The 23,121-nt window shown below is 38.5% G+C and overlaps 1 protein-coding gene across 2 annotated transcripts in view; it reads left to right on the top strand.

Annotated features, from left to right (window-relative positions):
* LOC121965627 (adhesion G-protein coupled receptor D2) overlaps positions 1–21,569 on the top strand; it is a 99,473-nt gene extending 77,904 nt beyond the window's left edge. For both annotated transcript variants that reach the window (XM_042515762.1, XM_042515775.1), the window contains one exon: positions 21,489–21,569. The gene's annotated coding sequence lies outside the window, so the exon portion shown is untranslated. The remainder of the gene's footprint in view (positions 1–21,488) is intronic.
* The last annotated feature ends 1,552 nt before the right edge of the window (positions 21,570–23,121 follow it).

The raw sequence follows: 23,121 nt of genomic DNA on the forward strand, positions 1-23,121 counted from the left end.
TTCGGGTAACAGGGCAGTTCAGGGGGTCAACGGCAGCATTTGATCTTTAACCTTAGGACAAAAACAGACTGAAGTCAGGAGCTGAGTGATTACTGTGTTGGGTTTAGACATTCACCAGCAGGAGTCCTGTTGGTCCTTTCACTGAGATGCAGTTCAGTTTTATTAAGCAGTCTGTCCTAATAATAAAAACATGATTTATATCATTAAAACAAAAGAAAGTATTTGCTGAAAAGTAATTTATTAATGATATATGGCCATATACCTCTTAAAACCTTAGTAATAATTAAATTAAAATTAAAAGTGTTTTCCAAGTGTGTGCATTTTAGTTACCATTAGTCCCATTTTATGTCGGTTTTGTTTATTTTTTTAAAAAAATGTAAAATACCATTGATATGGTTAAGATATAATTAGTTGCTTTTCAAATATTTAAGTTATAGTTAGCGTCCTGTAACTTTTACTTTCCCATACTTGATGTACATTGTTTTTAAATTACCGGTCTCTAATATAAAACAAAACGAGCAGATGTCCCTCTTTCTTTCTTTCTCTCTCTCGCTCTCTCTCTTACACACACACACACACACACACACACACCCTCACAGACACTCACCACTGCTTGACTGACTGCCTCTCCATTGAAATAAATCGAGCCCTCAAACTCCCTGATCACTCTCTGCATATCCTCGTCCCCCTGGTGGTCAACATTAGAACCACATCATACACGACCACATATACACTTTAACAAGTTACTTTAATTTATGCAAAACTGAAAGTCTTTTGTATCCCGAATAGTTGAAAATCGGGTATTGTTTAAATAACTGTTTTATTAAACAAGAGAGCTCTTCATATGAATTGCATTTGCTCAAAGAAAATATTTTCTTTGCCTTTCTTTATCTAATGGGTAAGTGGAGCATCCTTTGTGCTTTAGATTCATATGCAAAGGTTAAGTGTGTTTTAGATTCATACACTAAGAGGTTAAGTATCTTGATCAAGGCCACATGAGTGGTTATCACTTTTCTTTCTGAGTTTTTTTTTCTTCAAACAGCACACCTAGTTAACAGTTAATATATTTATAGTGATAGTTGTTTGAGCTGCCATGTTCATTTAAGCTCACAACATAAAATTGGGGTTTGGGAGAAGAAACCCAACGTTTCATTTAGGCACTTTGATTTAAAGTACTTTTTTTATTTATTACTCTGTCCAGAAGTTAGAAATGCTGAGCTCTGAATTATAAGTAAAATAGGGATAAATGCTTAAAATGAAAACAGCGGTGTTCAAGAGAACTGCTGCTCATGTGTACCTACACCTTTTGATAACAGGAAATTATCACCTGGCACATTTTCAACCAAGAAAAAAAAAGACTGAAGCATGGAGTCAACAAAGAATTATTTAAAAAAAAAACTTTAAATTTAAATCTAAAACAAGAAGATTTATTTAAATAAAAAAACAGATTTTGCATTTTTGCCTTAAGACAAATGCAGCTAAAAACAGAATCAAGGATCAAACAACTTTGTCAGCTCTCCGATCTCTCTCTGCCTCTTTCACCCTTGGCGAACTGCTACCGCACAACAATGTCCAACTGTCCTACCTCCGATGTGATCGAAGCTGACTCTGCTCTCCACCCAGCTTTGTTTTTCTTCGCAGCCGTTGGGTGGTCCGTGTCTCTTGCTCCTTCTCTCTTTCACTCTATCTCTCTCTCCCTCTCTCTCACTCATTGTCAAGTTCACAGCGTCTGTTTCTCTTTGAGAGCTACAGGACCCAGGCATGGTCCGAAACTCAATACCAGAGTATACACAATTAAGTTCACACCAGAGGTTATTGGGTGGAAGTGCGGTCTCATTCCACAAAATCTGTGAGTCAGTCAAAGGATAGGAGGGTGTGAGTGTTTATGTGTGGCTGGTTAGTTGGTCAAGGTTAACTAAATGATGGGAGGTGGAGATGGTGTGTGCGTGTGTGTGTGTGTGTGTGTGTGTGTGTGTGTTCTTGGGGCGGTCCTTTAGTTCCAGAACAGGGAAGAGTGAGAGACTGTGTTCTGGTTGGCTGTTGCCATTTGAGACTCTGCCCTGACAGGTTGTGCAGTCCAATTACAATCAAAGTGCCGATTGTTTTCAGCTGTGTTTCATTAATGATGTCATTCATGTTGTTTGATTTTTGTTGTGTCTTATGCAGAGTTAATGTATACTTAAGCCACCACCTGCTGCAATGTTGGGGCAGTCAAGTAGTGCATAGTGTATGAACAGTTTTATATTATCATCTTATCAGAATGAAATAGAAATTTTATGATTCAGATCAGATTTGGCTGTTCAATACGATAATTTGACTGTTTGTTCCTTTTTTTCGTCTTTGATGGTGTCTCTTTTAGGGACAGTGTGCTCTGGCTTCACAGTTTGTTTCTGCTTCTTAAATCTGCACCCTCGGTGCTCTCCGGAGCTGCTGTCTGCTCTCATACCAAAGTGTTCTCCAAGGTTTGACAAGTGATGCAAAGGGGCTGCGGGGCTAGCTGATAAATTATGGCAGAGCTTATCATTTAGCTTGCCTGCTAGCTTGTCTCATTTGTGATATGAAAGAGAGAGAGTAAAGCAACGAGGGGCGGAGCCAGTCAGTGTGCTGCCTGCAGTTCTGCAATTAAAGAAGCTTTTACTTACTTGAATTTTTTTTTGTTTTTAAAAGTCATTATGTAGCAGACAATGATAACATTGTGGCAGTGCCCCATAAATACATCAACAAAGGGAAAGCACTATAATCTAATGCATGCTGACTAAAACTAAAAAACTGTAAAAAATGAAGACGACAGCTTAACATGAGAAGGTTGACTGAGCGGTCACTGTTGGTTGACTCGACTCATCAACTTTCAGGTTGCAGCACCAGAATAAAAGCTTTCTTTTTTGGCCACCTGAGTGTCTCTCTCATCCATGAGTAATGCAGCAGCACCTTGCTGTGATTTTATATAAATATAACATTTGTCCTTAAGATCTTTTTCATAGACTCCAGGCTACTTTGTATTTCAGAAAAATTCAGTGATGAACTTTAAAGAGTAATTTTCCAAAAACCTTATTATTTATGAAGCAAGTGGAAAGTGATGTCGGTAAAACCAAGCACTATGGAAGATATTTCTTAATTTATTTCTCAAACTAATCTGCTTTTAAACACCAGGTAATTATAATTATATATTTTTCCTAGTCAATTCAAGTCAATTTTATTTATAAAGCCCATTATCACAAATCACAATTTGCGTCAGAAAGCTTTACAGCATACGACAACCCTCTGTCCTTAGACCCTCATATCGACTAAAGAAAAACTCCCTAAAAAACTATGTAACAGGGAAAACATTCTTACAATATATTTACAAAAATGTATTGTTCTTTTTGTCAATCCAGCTCAAAAACATATCATTTTTTAATGAAGCTCTTGTGGTGTGTTGCATTAAACATAAAAACAATGTTCCTGAATTTGCCCTTCTGAACTAACCCAAGTTGACCTTTTAAGCCTGTTGAGTGTTTCAGTGTTGGACCAGTTAGCCATAGTTCCCTCTGAGCAGCACTCACACGCGATTGGGAGTCCCATGACAGGCCAGCTGGAACCTTCAGTCCACCCCCCAATACATGTACAGACACAAATCCTCCATGGAGCTGCCACTGGCCAGCCAGCCTGTCAGTCATTCAGTGGGAGGGATACTTTATGAACATGTGTGTGTGTGTGTGTGTGTGTGTGTGTGTGTTGAGGGTTTTGTTGGGGCTTCCTGTTTTGGCCCGTGTGCTTCAGTCCTTCCTGGCAAGGGGACTGCTAGTGTCATGTCTGTCAGCTATGGGACCAGCAAGACACCTAACATGCACAGGCCTCTACTCATTTTTTGTGTTAAAAAATTATTATATTTTTAGCATATTCCTTCCAGTGTGGAAAATTCTCTAGAACAGCATTTAGACTTGAGCATGCGACTCAAGAGCCTTTCAATCCAGAAATCCAGAGTAATGAAACTTCTTCTGGATAGGTTAGTGGCTCTTTAAAACAAGGTGAGGCCAATTATATTGATTTTCTTTTTTTCACAGACTTGATTAAAATTCCCCCATATCACACTGGAGTGATTTTTTTAGACTAACAATAAAGCATATTTATCCACCTGTGACCAGCATTTCCATCATACAGACAAAATCTATTTGCTATTTTCCAATTTGAAGTAGAACCCTAATATGATCTATCAGATCTGTATTATCAGCTAATTTTAGTATATCCCTAATTTTTACATGTGTTGTGTAGACTGTGTTGGTCTATGTAACACATTCACCAATTCCGCAGATACACACCTACACTCTGTTAGATCAGTGTCTCACAAACGTCAGATGTCACTCACACACGCAAACAAACAAACTGATGTCTGAGATGCCACTATAATTTTACAGTAAATTCATTCGCCCTCCACCACCAGCTGATTAGGCAGAAAGCCTAATAGAAATGCAAACACACTAAAAGCTTTTAAATTGCCTAACATAAAAATAATTGTAAATATTTTGTTTCTTGTGAAACATGTTGAAATAATTTAGAGACACACACACGACATTCATACATATGGGTTAAAAGTTACTTCTAACTAATCCTCTTCATATGATGCTTAACAAGCTTTTTGTATACATGTATACAGTAAAAAACAACAATTGTACTTTAATTTCAGTAGATGTTTGATACAGTGTTACACACTTCATAGTAAGAAAATCTGCTTTTCACTTTACATTAAAGATATTAGGTCCATTTATAGTAAAATGTCACATATGGATTTTTGCACAGACTATACTGTATATCTGCAAGTGAGAGTCTTGAAAGTAGTAGCTTTTGTCTTTGTGTGTAGTTTTAGCACAACATTAATGTTTATCTCTTTCTCTATCTCACATACAGACACTCTATCTCTCTCTCTCACACACACACACACACACACACACACATACTTACTCAATCATGCCTCCTCATGAGATGAGAGGTGGGTATGTCCTGGGGGGAGCACCAGTCATGTTCCATTAATCCGAAGCAACCAGTGGTGATTGATCAATTAGCCCTGCTTAAAGCTGCAGCTCAAGCTGATCAATAACACTGATCACCAGCCAAAGGTTTTTTCATTAAGACCTGCTGCTCTGCATGAGTAGACTCCATTAGCATAGACCAAATGGGCTGTGAGGAATGCAAATACCAGAAGAAAAAAACACACACACACAGACACACAAACCAACAGGCCACATAGATTTGCCCCTTATCTAGGAAAAAGGAACGTAGGAAATCACATACTTTTGTCAAATAAATTGCACATCATAATTACAAATTTATAACTACTTGCAGGACTACTGCACTTAAAGCACCTTTCCCGCTGTAGAAAAACTCCAACAAAACCCGATACATTTGGCTTTTTTATTTTATGGGAAAAGTTACAATTTGCATTCGCTCCTGCATCAAATGACTCGCAATAGTCTGATTGTCTTCCACTGGCAACGATAGAAATACCACACCCTAACTAATTTGAGCCCTTTTGCCTTAGAAATATCGTCAGTCTCCATCCAAGCAGCACTCGAACATTGTTCCAAATTAATTTGGACAGACTTTGAAAGAGAGACTGAATAAGTAAGATATATATATAAAAAGTTCATTTCAACTGGCCTCGATGCTGCTTTCTTAAAAAACACAGACACACACACACATACACACACACACACACACACAAACAGAAAGGCATACTCGTCTGCACGGCTGTGGTCAACTGGCAATGGAAAAACACTTATTTTTAGCAGGTTTTTCCATGTTTACAAAACCTGTATACACAGACTAATTTTGGTAGAGAAGGGTATCAAACACACTTTGAGCAAACGTGGCATATTTACTGTAGGATGCTCTGGCTGAAACAGCCAAAAAGATAATGCATCAAAATTTTAACATACTATATGAGTGATAATTGTCTAAAACAGTCTTAATGCTACCATTTCTTGCAGTATTTCCCTTCCAGCCCCACTCATTATCAGCCTTTTTGTTAGTTACCTGAACAACAGCGGATGTTATTGCACAACAGTGATATTTCTGATTCACGACCCCATCAAACCCACGGGATCATCAGTAGCTTAAAACAGAAAAACATCAGCCAGCTACGACTGACAAACTCACCTTTCTCACCCTTTCCTAACCCTCAGTGGGGCCAAGAGCCATTGTTTCACTTAAACAATCCTCATTGAATTAAAAAGTGGCCGCATGCTTTGTTCAGTGAGGCCGATGCGTACTGCTATCATGGGGCCTATCGTTAATGTGCCATCACGGCACCTCACATCCTCAGCAGACACAGGCAGCACTGAGCTTATTTCCTCCATCTGTAGGTGACTCTGCGAGGACATATGCATCTGTCTGTGTGTGTGTGTGTGTGTGTGTGTGTGCTAGAGAGTGAGAGAGACACTATAAATGTTTTGGTAGATGGTTGAATGAGTAAGAGAGGAGGTGGGTGTCTCATTGTGTGTTAGTCAGCATTAAATCGCTCAACAGAGAAGAGAGCAGATAAGCACTGTGGCATGGGTTGCTTTGGTCATTGGTGGAAACACCACAAAAAAAACTGATGGCATACACACACACACCCACAGTATGTCACTTTTCTACACAGAAAAAGAATTGCAAAGATCCACTGACTGATCTATATCTAATCTTATCCAGGACAGACAATGATAGTAGTAGAGTCACTCAGTTCTTTCTTTTTTAGTCAAACATAAATCCTTGTTTCCATTTTTAGACATAAGAGATGTTTTCTAGTCAAGCTTTTACCCTTTTGAAAGTTAGTTAGTGATTTCTTATTAAATATCTGTACAATTAAGTCAGATTCCGTCATGGATGTGGACAGTTTGAAATTCCATGAATGAGTTGTTTATCCATTATTTAACCATGCACAGCAGATGGATTCTTGCAATATCATGTGAAAATCCATCTTTTCAGGTTTTAAGTACTGCATTAATGTTAACCAGATCAACGAATGCTCATAGAGCAGGTCGTATGATATCCTCTGAATTAGCATCTCACGAATGCCGTTATGTCCTTAACATACAGTTACATAATTAACATACAGTTACGGAAATTAGGTTTAGGCAATAAAAGTTATGGTGAGGATTAGGAACAGAAACATGAATGAATGTCTTTAGGTTTAGGCAAGGAAAGATTTAGGAAAAGAAACATGGTGAGAACTTAATCTTAAAATGACTCAAAATTCCCCCGAAGTTCACACAGTTCTGAACACCCAGGGCAAAGTCAGAATTTTGTGACCCACCCACCACCGGAGTTAGTTTTCTAGCCAGTGTTTATTTGGACTGTATTATAACAATTCAGTTCATCTAAAAAAAAAAAACAGATAAAACCAAAAGTAGGTTTAATTAGAACAAGGTTCAGGGTTTGGTAGGGGTTTGGGATTGCGAGAGAATATCTTCAAGGGGAGATGCCCAGAGGTATGGTAACACACACGTGTGTGTGCTTGTATCTCTGTGTTTTAGCGGAAAGGAAGGGAGTTGGTCGCAGAGATACTGAGGCAGACAGGAAGAGATCATCCTGGTGTTACCATGGCTAGGGTTGAGCCCTCTGGCTCCTCAGGTCTGTACATAGTGCACACGCAGGTTATTGCTCATATTCCCACACACACATTCAAATGGATGGGGGTGCCAGTGTGCGTACAAACATGAATGCAATGGCTCCTTCCTGTTGGCCTCTCACTTCTTGACTTTACCTCCTCAGTATTGGTTGGTGTCATCATAAGTTTGTTAAAGCATCAGATTAAGCCCTAAAATGTAAAATGCAAGTGTCCACTCAGCCTGCCGAGCTACATGCACATGCACACTCTTTGTGATCATTAGCGCTGATGTCCAAAGAGTTTGATGAGTTTTTTTTTGTCGGAACGGCATGGCAGCAGAATGATATTTCCGCGAGCTGTGTGTGTGTGGGTGGGGTGGGTGGGATGGATGGATGGACGGATGACACCCGTATCCATCCCCACTGGGGAGAGGAAGTCCCTATCAGAACACAACAGGAAAGAGACAGAGCAAAAACAAGCGCATGTCTTTTTGGACATTAAATCACTTCCTGTAGGGCTCTGGGCTGCTTTACCCCCACCATCCTCAGCCTCCACCTCTCAGCCCAGTTTAACCACCCTTTTGGCAGACAGAGAAATTGATCAAGCCTCTTCATGTGTGTGCTTAAAAAAAGTGTGCATGTTCCTGTGGTTATGTCTCTGAGGTATTGCACTTATGAGTGAAATAACTCATCAATAACAGAGAGAAGAGGCTTGAGAGCCCATCTTGGGCAACTGTTTTTATCTTTTAACAATATAAAAACACCTTTGCTTCAAAAGTGGAATCTATTGCCTTACAGCCACAGCGTATTTATGTAATGCTGTGCAGGCTGCCAATCTGATTTATCGCTGTGACTTGCAGATGTGATGAGTATCGTAGGATGCAAGTGCCATATAAATCCCAGCACCCTGACAGATCACAAGCCCTGAGTCCGGACCTGCTGCTTTGATCTTCATCCAAGAACAAAAACAAAGAGACAAAAAGGTTTATCTGTGGCTGCTGCAGGAAAAGGCCTTTTTTAATGGCAACAGAGAAAGACAATGTCCACCATGTTCATTTAAAACTCACTAGATTATTTTTTTAGGTTGTGTGTGATAATGGCTCATTGCAGACATCACACATCTTGAGTAAATTGCTTATTGAAAATGCTGCTCTCACACAATCCTATACGCGTCCAGAGCACAGCTGTAAAAAAATATGACTTCCTTCCTGTAGGCAATTTCCTGTTTGTGTCTGAATTCAGGTCAGGAGAGGGGGATAGTGGTCCCTGCCTCATCATCCTTCCCCAGAGGTGACCCCAGTCCTGGTAATGCAGGATGCTGTGGAGCCCAGTGTCATTAAGTTGAACAAAATGTCTGTAGTTTTTCAATTTTCTCACTTCATCTTCATCCGTCGCTCCCTCTCAACAAATGGAAAGAGATATGTCCACAAAATAAACTTATCCTTTGCTGGTTCTTCCAACATGCCAAAATGGATAACATTGAATAAGAGCCTCTTTTATCCACAAAACACAGAAAAAGGAGATATGACATTATTTGCGTTTTCTGCTCTCCGCAAGACTTAAGAGACCCACCCACTCTCCCCCCAAAAATGTCTCAATTGCACACACATGGATCTTCCTGAGGCACCCTGTTTGTTTCATTTTCTGCTGATTAGCCTAAAACAGGCAGCAGCCGCTGCTGTGAATGTTTAATTTAAGAGCTCATGTTCCCTTCTGTACGATATGCAGTGGTTGGGAGCATAGATGGGCCTGACGAGGGGGGTCCGATGGTGGGGTTGGGGGGGTGGAGCTGACGAAGACCCCAAGGTCTCCGGGCACAGTCATTAGGATGGCTCCTTGGTTTGGAGATGAGAAAGCATGCTCGGCACTCTGGGCTCATTGAAGATGCTCCCCTGCTTACTTGGAGCATCCATTATTTATGAGTTTTTACAAATTCCAACTGACATTTTTATCAGTTGTGGATGTCTGTTTCTGATTCGGCTACACTGGGTGTGTCTGTCCCCCCCCTCAATAAGATGAAAATACTGTGAAATACGACTGCTTGGTATTACAAAGCAAGAGTGGTTTAGGTTTCTTATTACTTTTACATGTGCGCTCATCGTTTTGCTTTTTTTGACAGCGGTGTCAGAGTGGATACAAAACTGGTGAGGGGTTGCATTTCAGACGATGACATATTGGGTTGTGACTAGAGCTGAACAATATATTGTTTTTTTCTTTGGCTATTTGGTTATTGTGAAGTCAACATGCACACATTTCAAACACTTGCAAAAGACTGCGAAATTGAACTCAGGAAGAGAGTATCAGTAGTAAACTGCACTTTAAAATGTAATGTAGCATTCTTTTTTTATTGGTGCCTTTTGTGTCCAATTTTGTCAATGAAAAAAACATTTAATTTCTTACTCTCTGTCTTTCTCTCTCTTTTTTCTTTTTTAAATTCAACAAGCAATTTATTAGCACTATACTGCAGGCAGCAGAAAGGAGGAATGGAATAGGGCTGCAACTAGCAATTAGTTTTGTCACAGATTAGGCCGTAGATTATTTTTTTCCTCAATTAATAGATTCATCTTTTGATTTCCACAACATTAATTTAAAAAAAAGCCTGTTAGGCTAGAGCTTAAAATGACTTCATCAAATATTAAATGTACAATAATGTAAAACGATGGAATGCAAATCTTTATCTTTAAGAACCTGGAAGTATCTCATATTTTGGCATTTTTGTTTGGAAAATGACTTAAACATTTATTGATAACCAATTTATTTGCTGGTCAATTTTCTGTCTAACAAATAATCAATTCATAGACTAATCATTGCAGCTCTAGAACTTAGTAGAAGTTATTATCTGTTTATCATTATTGTGACTTTCAACAGTGTTATTGCATATTTTCCTCATATTGTGCAGATATGTGACACAAAAATCAAGAAAAGAAAAAAAGAAAAATCAAACACTCTGAAATCAAGTGTTGCTTTTTACTTATCCAATCACAAGCAGTTAATACACATACTTAATAATAAGTTACACATTATTTTTCATGTAAAAAAACATTATTGTTATGAATAAATGTGTTTGTGTGTACAGGAATGACAAGCCGCGGCCTAAGAGGCGTCATATCTGCTGCCTACCACCTCGACTTCATTTGTTTGTGTCTGAGCTGGTATTGATCCGTCCGCTGCCCTGTGCTTTGGTGTTCAGCCTCAGGCTTCACACAGTCTCACCTCACCTTACATCACTCACCTCATATTAGACTCTGAGCTTGATATGCACTGCTAGGCTTTGGTACATTCCCAGAGAGAGAACTTGTCAAATGCCAGTTAACATGAGCTCTACCAGAGGACCGCCCACACACTGTCAATCTTGCACTGTGTGCTGTCAGTTCAACAATGCTGTGCCGTCCCTTTTTACATTTTTGTTTTAGAGAGTTGGAAATTTGCAACCAACAATTTTTACCAACCATGATTTTTTTTAAATTGTTACAAATAAAGTGTTTTAGTAGACATTCCTTGTCACACTACTAGTGCTTGTAGCTAGGGTTGCACCGATATACCGGTTTTAAGATATACCATGATAGGAAAGTTGACGATTATCAAACAGTTTACATTTGCTTATCTACGATATTGGGGAAAAAAATGCAACTGGATGGAGAATCTCACTTTAATTTGAGTTATTTTTAAAAAGGAGACTTTTTACACATACTTCCATTTAAAACATGGTTTTAAGTCTTAATTATAGGGATAGATAGGGATAGGGAAGATTTGTTTAACCAGAACTAAGCCCTCTGTTTGTATTTAATAAAAAACAATTCTGTAATACAGTGAAAACAAAATATTTTCTGAGATACTTTTCGTACTGTGAAAGTCTCGCAATATTGCACACCTATTTCTAGCATAGTGCAAGTACGTGGTGTTCCCATTGCATAGAATTTAAAAAATTTGCTGTCCTCATGAAAGAAAAAACTTTGAAGGTCATGATCCCTAAACAAATAACTAAAAAATGTTGAAAACAGGTTGGTTAACTATCACCAATCAGGACAAAGTCTTTCATGTGTTATAATGTGCTCAGACATTACCATTATCTCCATACTGTCTTCATGGAGCAAACAATCGATATGATTTGCTCAACTGAGTGAAGCTAATGCTCTGTTAACATGGTCCAGCTGCGACCATCAGAAAAATACAATGCTACCTTATTTTTATTATATATTGTGAGAAATTGATCAGAATTTGGACATGAATAGAACCGTGACTTGGTCCAGGTCTGGACTGTGGGAGGCCATTTGGTGAAGCCTGCACTAGATAATGTGTCATCATTGGTAGTTTTGAAGGAGGAGAGTTTAATGGGGTGGCTTTGAATGAAGTGGGAAGGCCATTCAGTGATTGGGGAATTTAGTTGGATTGAAACAATGAAGTGTTTTAGAATCTGAAGAGGCAAAACACAGAGCAAACAAGGCCATTTAGGGGGCCATGGTCTAGTGGTGGTGTGGGTTGCAGCTGTGGCAACCAAGACCAGACGTCAATGACATCCAAAAGAGGGCCAGCCATCTCAAAGCCTGTACACCCAAGACGTCTTCTTTTTAGCTCCCCAACCAGAGAGCACAGAATCCTGATAATAAAACGCTTACATGATTAATGTTTTAATGTGATGGGGAATTGTTGATTATCAAGAGCAGATACAGGCCTTGTCAAATCTAGCTTGATCAACACCAGCTCAACAAATCCAGAACTCCAGGTGATGAGAGACAGTCTTTTCCCTGTTACACTTAACTTCTGGCCTCTCTAAAACAGAGCCATGGCTCCAAACAGATGCTGAGGGGATGTTCCCCAAAGATCTTCCCTGAGGCCCACGCTCTCCTTTTTTCATAGCTATGTTTAAGTCTGTGATGTTCATTTATAGGAGCCTCTATTACGGTGTTATTGCTGCCTCTGGCAAAGGACCCAGCCTCTTAAGAGTCCTCAGTAGCTTACAGAAACTGTTGCAGTCCCAACGGGGGGACAGCAGACTAAATAATCAGTTTCCCATCACAGTGACAATCTGAGAGCAGCTGTTTGCATCTGAAGGCCTGCCAGCAATTGTCTGTAGCGCTCTGAAACAGAAGAGGAAAGAAAGGAGGCACGGAGAGAGGGGGAGATGAAAGGAAAGTTTCTTTCTGCTTGATTCAGTCGTCTTAAGGGTTTTGATATTGATCTCACCAACAGACCTGCAGATGTATGTGCAGAGACACATGCACTCACATCCATCTGCGGACACACGTGTACACATTAGCATAGGCACACACACTTAATTGAAGCCGAATCTTTTGTTTTTGTCATCGGTATGGAATGCAGTACACTCAAGGATATACAGTATTTGATTTGTGATGCAGATGTACTTCTTCATTTGTTTTTGCAACATTTATGTAGCACTTTGCAGCAGAAAACAAAAAGCTTAAGACTGCAAACAAACACTGATGTTAAAGACAGTTCAGGAGTAAAGACAGTTCAATAAAAACTCTTACATTAAGGCCAGTCTGTAAATCGTGCGTTTTTTAAATACTGTACCTCACCTCCTCAGGCATTTGGTTGAAATTGCACAGGGCCTTGATGGAAAGCATTCAGTCTTTTGTAAAAGCGGTGCTGGCCAAATGATTTATTTGCTGCCTTTGTTTGACACTGGGCATGCCTGTCAGCTCAGTAATATTTGCACAAAGGGTATCATTAGTCTGTGTACTCTCACTTCAGTTTATTTTTGCTTGTAAATAACTTAATAGATCCATATATGTGAGTACGACACATACGTGTGTGCGTACTTGGTGATGGTCCTATTATGTGTTGGTTCCTTGGCTCTTCGTGAGTCGGTTACAGCTCAAGGCTGCTGGTGGTCCTGTGAGATTTAAAATGTTATGGTTTTATGTGATGGGATCTGGAACCACTAGCATGCCCCAGTTCATGGTGTTAGATATACAGTTCATTGTTCATAACTTTTGGTAAGTGAGCACACAAAACTGAGAAAATATTCTAACCCTTTCACTTGTTTACATAAAGGTATGGTGATGAGTTAAAGATTATTTTGTTTTGGTGTTCCATTAAAGGTTAGGTATGTAGGATTTAGGGGGATACGTTGGCAGCAGTGGTATATAATATCATAAGTATGTTTTCTTTAGTGTATTATCAACAGTAAATAAGAATTGTTGTGTTCTTGTGACCTTAGAATAAGCTGTTTATATCAACATGGGAGCAGGCCCTCGTCCATGGAGTTGACTATGTTGTAGTGCTGTGTCTCTACAGTAGCCCAGAATGTACAAACCAAATACTGGCTCTAAAAGGGCCATTCACAGTTTTGCATTTTAGCATCAGCCACTGTAGTTAGCAGTCCATTTGCATCTCGCCAAACGTTGTCTGAAAAATGTTGATTTTTAAGATGAAACTGCCTTGTAAAGTGTTTTTGAATAGTTTAAACAACAGGGTCTCTGCGTTTTGAGGAGAAAGAGAATTCTGTGGATAATTCGACTTTCAATAATAACCTCCTGAACTTCTGGATATTTTGTGAAGTTGTGAACACAAATAAACTTAAGAGAAAAGAGTGTGGGCAGACATTACCAGGTGCTGGGCTATCAGCCTCTCTGCAGTGAGCCAAACAGTGTCAGAGGAACACTGATTTTCAATGTGAAACTGCTTTATTTTGTGTTTTTACCATTTTGATAACCTGGTGCGTTTGTTTTGTAAGGGAATAGATCTCTTCGGATTATTCTGCTCCCAGCTAAAAATCTCCTGAACAATAAACACTGATTATTGTTGTTCACACTTGGCACATGGGAGAAGTTTCATCTGTTTGCAGTCTGCAATCCTTATTGCTAGATGGCACTAAATTCTACATACTAGACCTTTAAGCCTGTAACATAATAAAATCTTTAAAAATTAATGTCTAAATATATTCAGAAAATAGCCTGTGTGTATACATGTCTACACTACGTGTTGATCACATTGTTCGGACGTAAATCTTTATTTTAGCGTTAATACTTTTTTGTGAAGGACTATAATTAGGAGGGTTAATGTTGTGTAATGTTGTAGTAATTAAACTTCTATATTGTCGTAGACATAGTTTAAGATGTGTGTTTGTTTGTGCCCACGGTTAAAAGACATCATGTAAGTTCAAGTATAGAAACCATTTAGGAAAAGAAAAAAAAAACAAACTACTTGAAATGTCTAGTTTGATAAACAGTCAGTCTGATCTGGTGTCTTCTCAGGTTGTGAACCTCTTTACTTTTGTTGCTGTAAATACTTGGTGTATGAGGTTGTACACTGAAGCTTTCCGAGAAGTACATAAATAAGCAAATAATGACAGTGTGTGGGCGTCCTGATTCCCTATAGCTTGCTTTTCTTTGCTGAAGCAGCTGTTGCAAACACCTTGATTTCTGAGATCAAGAAAGCCATACTGTTGTGTAACAGTGTGCAGTCTTATCCAGGAAAAGTTGATGAAAGAAGTGATACATGATTTTCCTGCAGTGATAACAGCAGGTTCTTGATCGGTCATCAGTTTCTCAACAAATGAAACATCACTTCATATAGCTACCGAATTTGCCCTACTGTCTTTGCTTTGAACAGATACTTAACCAATTTTTAACCAGCTTTGAATGATGATAATGTGGACAGTACGTGTTTAATAACTATGGCAAACTTACCTTCATCTTACTTGCACCCAGATCTCCCTGCTATTCTCTCCGCTGAAATCCACCAGATGATGTCAAACACTAAAACGACAGATTGCACTTCCACACTTTCATATGCCCATTCCTATGAACACAAAGAGTATAGAAGCAGATTGAAAGAGAGACTTGCCCCTCTCTTTCTTTTTCTCTCAAAGTTAGACCTATCTTTGATCAAACTGTAAAACTAAGTAGTCCTGATCAAATATAAACCAAGACCTTGTCATTGTATTTTCTATTTCTCGCCAAAAGTATCTTCAGAAACTTATTGAAGTGCACTATTTGGCTGTAATACAAGATTTTGTGAACACTAAGTGGGCACCATACTGTTTCCTCTTTCCTTCATTCCAATGGAGTTGCTCGTCTGGCGCTTACGTTTACTACCGTAGTATCCCGCCAACTGAATATGTGCAGCAGACCTGCCAGCAAGTTCTCATAGACTTTACATCATGATGACGTAACTGATTTGCAATTCACTTTTTATAGGTTGAGGAAAGTTTTATAAATGTAAAACCACCAGGGCTCAAAAATAATTGTCCCTGTTTTCAGTTCTAGGAGTTACAATGGTCCTTTACAATGGTAGCCTATGAGAAAAATGCTTTCTGGGTCGTGGTGGGATTTTTTCGCTGCAATAGCAGTGTCCACTGGGAAAAGTTAGCCACAAGGCCGAGCGGATCTATTTGGGGCCTGCCGAAAACACTGTCCAATCAAACAGTAAAAGTAAGCTATGCTGATAAAATGTAAACCAAGATTCTGTAACTGTGTTGCCTAATTTTTTTGCCTAAAATTGTTTTCAGAAACATACGTAAGTTTATTGTTTCATTGTTATATAAGAATGATTGTTCCCAGACCTCCGCCATATTTTTTTCCCATGGAAAAATGGCCAAGCTCGCAGTTAGTCACCCAGTAGCAGAAGCATTTTTTGGTTCGGGGAGGCAAAGTGCATTCTGGTAGTTGTAGGTTTTCTGCCTCTTGTGAAAAAGCAAATGCCACAGTCCTCTTTCTGTTTTCTCTGGTCATGTAGCACCAATTTCAAAAGTATTTACATTTTTCTACTGCATAGACAGCCCAGTTTTATGAAAAGACCATCTTTCCTACAGTGAAATACTCCTTTAATTGAAGTGTTTGAAAGATTTTCATTATTGCCTCTGCTTTCAAAAATATAATTATTCTTTTGGAATTTTTCGTGAGAAAACATTCTCTTCATCCAAGATTCTGCAGCTGATGAACAGTGTGGTGACATTCAGGTTGTCATGTTATTACAGATGTCACAGACCTCTTCCTTTGACGTTCCTGCAGAGCACTATGAAAGCAAAGGTCAAGATTCCACATGCAGTCAGGCATTCACCTTCGCCACTTGGCTGAGGTCTGGCAAGATTAATTCTTTGTGTCGTGCCATCTCTCACTGTGCCAGGTTCATCTTCCCTACAATGAAGCCAAGCAAACACAGGAGAAAAGTGTGTGCCTGAAAGTGTGTGTTTGTGTGTGTGTGTGTGTGTGTCTGTGTGTCTGTGTGTGTCTGTGTTTTTGTGTGTGTGTGTTTTTAAAAGACATTGGTGCAACCGTTTTAACAGGGCGACTCTGTTTGAATTAGATGTTCTAACCCCCCGCTTACTAAATGGATTTCTGAAGTGGCTGTAGTTGGAGGCTTTCAATCGGATGCAACCTTGAGTCCTTTTTTTATGTGAGCTCTGTAGGATTTAAGTGCCGGTATAACATGAGCACGACTGAATGCATGCTCCTCATTTTTTTTTAAATTGAAAAATCTCCAAAGGCTCTCCCCATTGTGCAGGCAATTAATGGAATGCTGGCAGCGAGGTTCAGGTGCTTAAAAGTTGTATTTTTTCTCTCGCGCGCGCTCTCTTTTTAATGACTAATAAAGGATAATCATCGTGGAAAAAAACATCATAATGCTGTAGGCTTCCTCTTTATGCACAATGATGTATAATGCATGCTTTGAAATGAAACGGCAGCGGCCTTCGAACCATTCCATCTCCAAACCTAAGTGTATTTGCTTTGCATGCCACAGTGAGGCTTTTGCATACCAATATTGAGTGTTCCCATTAACAATGCCTGCCTATTAATTTGATCTTTACATTTTTAAAGTTTGTCCATCAGACCGCCAAACAATGGGTCCCCCAGCCGCTGTTTGGTACAAGTGATTAGAAAGTTGGCTAATTGCCTCTCTGAAGAGTTGTGCTGTTTCTTTTTAGCCTCCTTGTTCTTCACCTGTGAACCTCCACCAGTTTTAACACTCAAAAACAGATGAATAAACAATTTTATTCATCAATGTTCTTCCCTTGGTTTTTGATAGTATCTCCAAGTACTTTTTAGGCAACCATTAGCATCTATAGAGTATGTTGATATATGTGGCAAAATTTCAATAAACGTCCAGTCACAGTTAATTTTACAGTGTGTATTTGTGAAATCAGAACCCAACATACATAATTACTGAAAGTCTCATCTTTTTTTTCAAAAATAAATGAATAAATATTTAAATTAAAAATAAAATCTGATTAAATACCATAAACTTTACCACTGCCAAAATTAGCTTTATCTCAGCTGCCTGATCTACAGTGCCAGTAAAAGCTCATGGTCACTCACTAATAAAGAATAGAAGTATGATCATAACTTGCACTACTATCATTTCAATTGTAATATTTACAGCTTTTTATTTATTGCAGCTTTATTTATTGTTTTTTTTTTAATTTATTTTTTATTTTTCATTCATTTATTTGTTTTTTATTGTCTTTTAGGTCATTGTCATTATGTATAGTTTTTTACCTTAGTGCTCTGCATGCCTTACGAATTGCTCCTTGGGGACGAATAAAGTGTTTTTGAATTTGAACTGAATTTTGCATAACTACAGGCAAAGTGATTTTTCTGGTGGCAGCACTTGTTTCAAATGGTGTGCTTTATGCGATAATTATGCTGGTTTTGTTTTCACTTTGTGAATCTGTGTGTGTGTGTGTGTGTGTGGGTGTGGTAGTAGTACTAAGATGTGGTCCCGAAGACACACACTGTAGTGGCAACTACCACAGAAGCCATTATTTTGCCAGGTGTTTATTTGTCTGTCTGTGTGGACAGATTTTGTCATATCAGTAGCATCGCAACTGTGCAGGAAGCAGCCATAAAACTTTACAGATGTATAGTTGAGATCAAAATTAAGATAGAATTTAAAGATGGATGTGCAGATCAATGGGGGGTAGGAAGAGCCCTGGCTTACATTAGTTGTAAGTTGTGCGTTGCTGTATTGATACCTTTGCAAGATGGTCTCTGGGGTTTAAATTAATTTGCGAGAAAGTTATTTCATTTTGAGGGAATTTCTTAGTTCAGCAGTGAAAAATTTCAGAGCTGGAGCACCTTGGTAGTAGAGTGGTTACAGAACGCAACAGCAACGTCCCAGGTTTATTGGTTTAATTCCTGCCTTTGGATCTTTGTTGCATGTCATACCCCTATCTCTCCCCCATGTCAAAACCATAAATAAATAGAAAATAAAATGAAATAACAACTCTGATCTGCTGAATAAAGAGGTGGGTTAAATAATTGTAGCTTACATTCAGCTGAATGAGCTAGACTGACACAATATACACAGGCATGCAGAATCAGGTGTTTGTTATTAAGTTGTGTTCAATCTTGTCATGGTTGCTTTAAAAAAAAGTTTTACATAAGGAGGAATTATGATTGTGCTTACAGTAAATGATATGTTCAAAATGTTTCAATCTAATATAAAGTCACTGATTGGTGTGATGGGTTATCCTTACTGATTATTCCACCAGTTTTGCCACCATGTGGCGCTGGGCGAGTATTCATTTTATGTGGACCGGTTGTGCTTTTCTCAGGCCTCTTGAGCCTCCGGTCCTGCCTTACACTGGACTGAATACCAAACTGGCTTATTCCAGTGTTCAGTTGCACCTTTTTCTTGCAATCTTGGAACATTTCCAAAAGCTTTTGTTTTTTCTTGTGCCCTCAATCTTTTTCTCTTTGACCGTGCTTTGACAATGCAGGGAAACATACAAGCGCATCTCGGTAAACACGAGTGATGTGGTTCCAGAGTTTAAAAGCTTCACATAACACTGGCAGACACCACTTGGGGCTGTTTGTGTGACGGAAAGGAGAACTTGTTTAGAAACTGACAGCACTGCATCTGTGTGTGTGTGTGTGTGTGTGTGTGTGTGTGTGAGAGAGAGAGAGAGAGAGAGAGAAGCGGTGTGTGTGTATTTATGTTGCTTTTGGCAAGTTATTCATTTGTGTTTTGTTTTTTTTTTCTCCCTTGCTCTCTGTGTGGTTATCTTTTGAGTTGGTCGGTTTGGAGCTGATGTCCACCTTCGGGGATGCGCATAGCATGCATTTCTGAGTATTTTCACCTGAGGCTGCACTTGTTAGAGTCTGTGGATAAATGTATATACATTATTTATACAAATTCAGGGCGAGTGAAAGCAGGTTTAACACATTTACAGACAGGAGGCCAGGCACTGCAAGCCAAGCTCCAAGTGAGGATTGCAACGCTGTGCGCCAGGGATCGAGCTGGCCTCTTACTGTGACCAGCATCTTTAATGCTGCACGAGAACATTATCATCAACGGCTCAGCAATCAAATAATCCCTCACATAATTTGTTTCATGAGAAAAAAATGAAAAAGGAAGATTGACAAAACTTTAGTTTGTTACTACATTTACAGGAGACATTTAAGAAACCTGTTGGCCATCTTTGCTGGATTTCAATTTTCTAAAAATCCTGTATATGTTAAGAGTATACATTTAATATACAGAAACTCCAGCAATTTCTGCTGCACTGCAGTTCGTTCAGATCAACTTTATAGAGACCATTTTTACAGTAATAGAACAGCCAACATTTCAACACCTTGCTTATTTCAAAATAGCAAAATGCACATTTTACCCTCCACATTAATGTACTGAGTATTAAACAAAACAGTAGAAGACATCTGTGTATCTGAGAGGGAGAAAGGTAGTTGCAGGTTGGAATATTCAAAGGAAAATGACTATGCTGTTGTTTAACTTCTGATTAGTCGGTCTAGTTTGATGTCATGTCTTGTGTAATGTAATATACTGAATAAAATAAGGAAAAATGATTCATTGTTAACAAATGATTCCATGTATTTTTTCACGTGTACCTTTTTTTAAAGTGTACCTTTTAAAAAAGCAAAGGTCTTTAGATCATTCATTAACCCCACACCAGAAATCACTTTTTAATTGCAGACGTATGCTTAAATAAATAAGTTCGGATTTGTATTAACACCAAAGTTTGTGCAGTTGAAGGTTGTGGGATGACTGGTTGAAACAGATTGAACACAGCTGCCATTTAATTTTTAATTACTTTTAATATTAAATCATTTTCAATATTAGGCTTAAAGGTTTCATTTGAATACCTTAATTTGAGATAATTTATTCACTCAACAATGATTTAGGGTTTGACTTTAACCCCATTCTTTGATTGTTGGAAATATTTTGCAATTATATCAAGTTATGATTTAAAAAGACTTTTATTAAGTCATATACTCTAACTGAGGCAGTTTGATAGCAAGATTAAAACAAAAGACTCAGATGAAAACTGTCCTATACAAAGAGTCAGGTTTTATCTTAATGAAACATTGATCAGAGAGAAAAATCTTACTGAATCTTGAAGAATAAAATAAAAACAAGGTAAAAACAGTATAACACAAGACAGTGTGTTGAAATACAAAGTGTCATTTAACCTGCAACAAGGGGAGTTTTGGACTTGTTCTTAACCAAATTCAGTGACAAAATGTGTTTCAATAAAACCCATAAAAACATAATGAGTGTGGTTACATGTACAAGGATAACCTGTTTATGAGGCTTATCCCTGTAAACAACATATTTGGGATATTGTGTTTACAGGAGCACAGAGAAATCAGATTATTCACTTTCCATGTTTATATCCCAGGTTACTTCTGAGTAGTCCAGCTGGCATATTTGGGTTTCTCATGAATGGAATATTGTGTTTACATGCTTTAACACACAAATGGGATAATCCGAAAAACACAATCATAAACAGGTTATTCATGCCCATGTAAACTCACTGAATGATTACAAATATTCTATTCTGTAATGTAACTTTCCCCTAAAACAAAGCAGAAATTGTCCCACCCTCTCGCAGATTTGTAAGTGTATTTCACACCTTCAGTCTTGTGTTATTACTCTGAAAATAAATATTGTTTTCCTGATTTGACTTGACACTCCCCACTTACCAATCCCTGTCTCCAATCCAGGGACCTCCTCCCTCAGAGATGGATGCCTTGCCGGCTGGTTGTAGTCTTCATGTTCCCATGGAGCTGGAGTTTACAGCTTCCTGTTTCCCTCGCAGCCCTGACAAAAGCTGTGGCCTCGTCCATGTTGACTGACCTAGCTGGTGACGATGATTGTAGTTTAATATTGTGAGTAATTTTTTTTTTTTTAAGCAGCAGAGTTGGTGAAATGGTTTCTTGTGGACTGTCACTTTAACTTTTCAATTTTCAAAATTCAAAATCTTTTATTTCCAGGTGGCTCATTCTGCCTTTACGTTTTAAGATACATAATATAAGCTAAATTCCTTTATTTCCTTTTTTTGTTAACTAAAAGTTAAATGTTTTTTGCATTTAGTATGTTTGCGTGTTTTCCATGGTATATTCTCTTTCATGGCTTCACTTGCTGTACATTTGCTTGTGAAACCATTAGTGTATATTGTGCAGTAAAATGTGCGGTAGTATTGAATGTGTTAAATAAACTGAGTAAATTGGGTGTATTTGTAACCCATGACATTGACATTTAATACAGGTGGACCCTTTTATCACATCTCCCTTTCTCTCCCAACTACGAAATGAAGTTTGGTAGATGCCCTAAATAGCATTGGAAAATATAAGATGAAGCAGGACAGCTGAGTATCATTGTTCAGCATCTCATCTGATGTTATTCAATGGATTTTGGAGTTATTAATTTTAACCCAACAAAGAAAAGAAAAACCTGTAAAAGAGCTGTACAGTGTTAGTGTGTGCAGGAAGCGAGAATCTGGTGTTATAAGCATAATAATTATTTATTGAAATATGACGAAAAATTCAATTAGCCTCAGAGACACTCCCCAAGACAGGGGTGGTGATAGGAGCAATCAGGATGTCAGCAGGAGGGGCAAAAGTCAGACAAGCAGGAGGGAAATAGCATTTTCATCCATTGTGTTGACAGCGTACATGAGCTTGTGAATGCACCAACGTAGTCATTGTGAAAGTCCTTGATAAAGAATTTATTCTGCAGTCAAGTCTGTCTAGACAGTTACTCTTTATAAACAGGATTGGTTTGTTGTAAAGTAAACAACTGAAGATCAGAAAACTGTTTCTCAAAATTTTTACTAAACTTCATCTCAAAATAAGCTCCTGTTTGGGATGGAGCAGGACTGCAGTAGTTTCATCAACCATGCAGTAAAAAAATAGGACTTCTACAATGACCACATTATTGTGCATGACTGTGTCGGTTGCATGTGGTGTCGAGTTTGACTGGATGTTATGGGAAGTCCAAGGCGGCTGCAGAACCTTAACACATAAATTGTGGGTGATAAAAGATTGTCTGGTCAATAGACGCAATTAACGAGGGTGTCAGACAATGGAGCTCAGGACCAGGAACTGCTGGGTGACATGGGATTTTAAGTGAACTTTCTGTACATTAAGCATGCCATTGAAAAATGTTTGATCGTTCTATGACTTAATTGACAAAATGTCGACAGGTAAACAAATAAACACCACAGGCTGTTGTAGGAGGCAGGTGTTTGGACATTGTGGAGAAAAACAGTAACAGCAACTACAGTACATGTGAAAAACTTCACATGAAAATAATTAAGGTTGTCATTTTTTTAAGGAAAAAAAAGTCTGTTTTTGT

Source organism: Plectropomus leopardus, chromosome 3 (genome assembly GCF_008729295.1).
Source record: "Plectropomus leopardus isolate mb chromosome 3, YSFRI_Pleo_2.0, whole genome shotgun sequence".
Lineage (NCBI taxonomy): Eukaryota > Metazoa > Chordata > Actinopteri > Perciformes > Serranidae > Plectropomus > Plectropomus leopardus.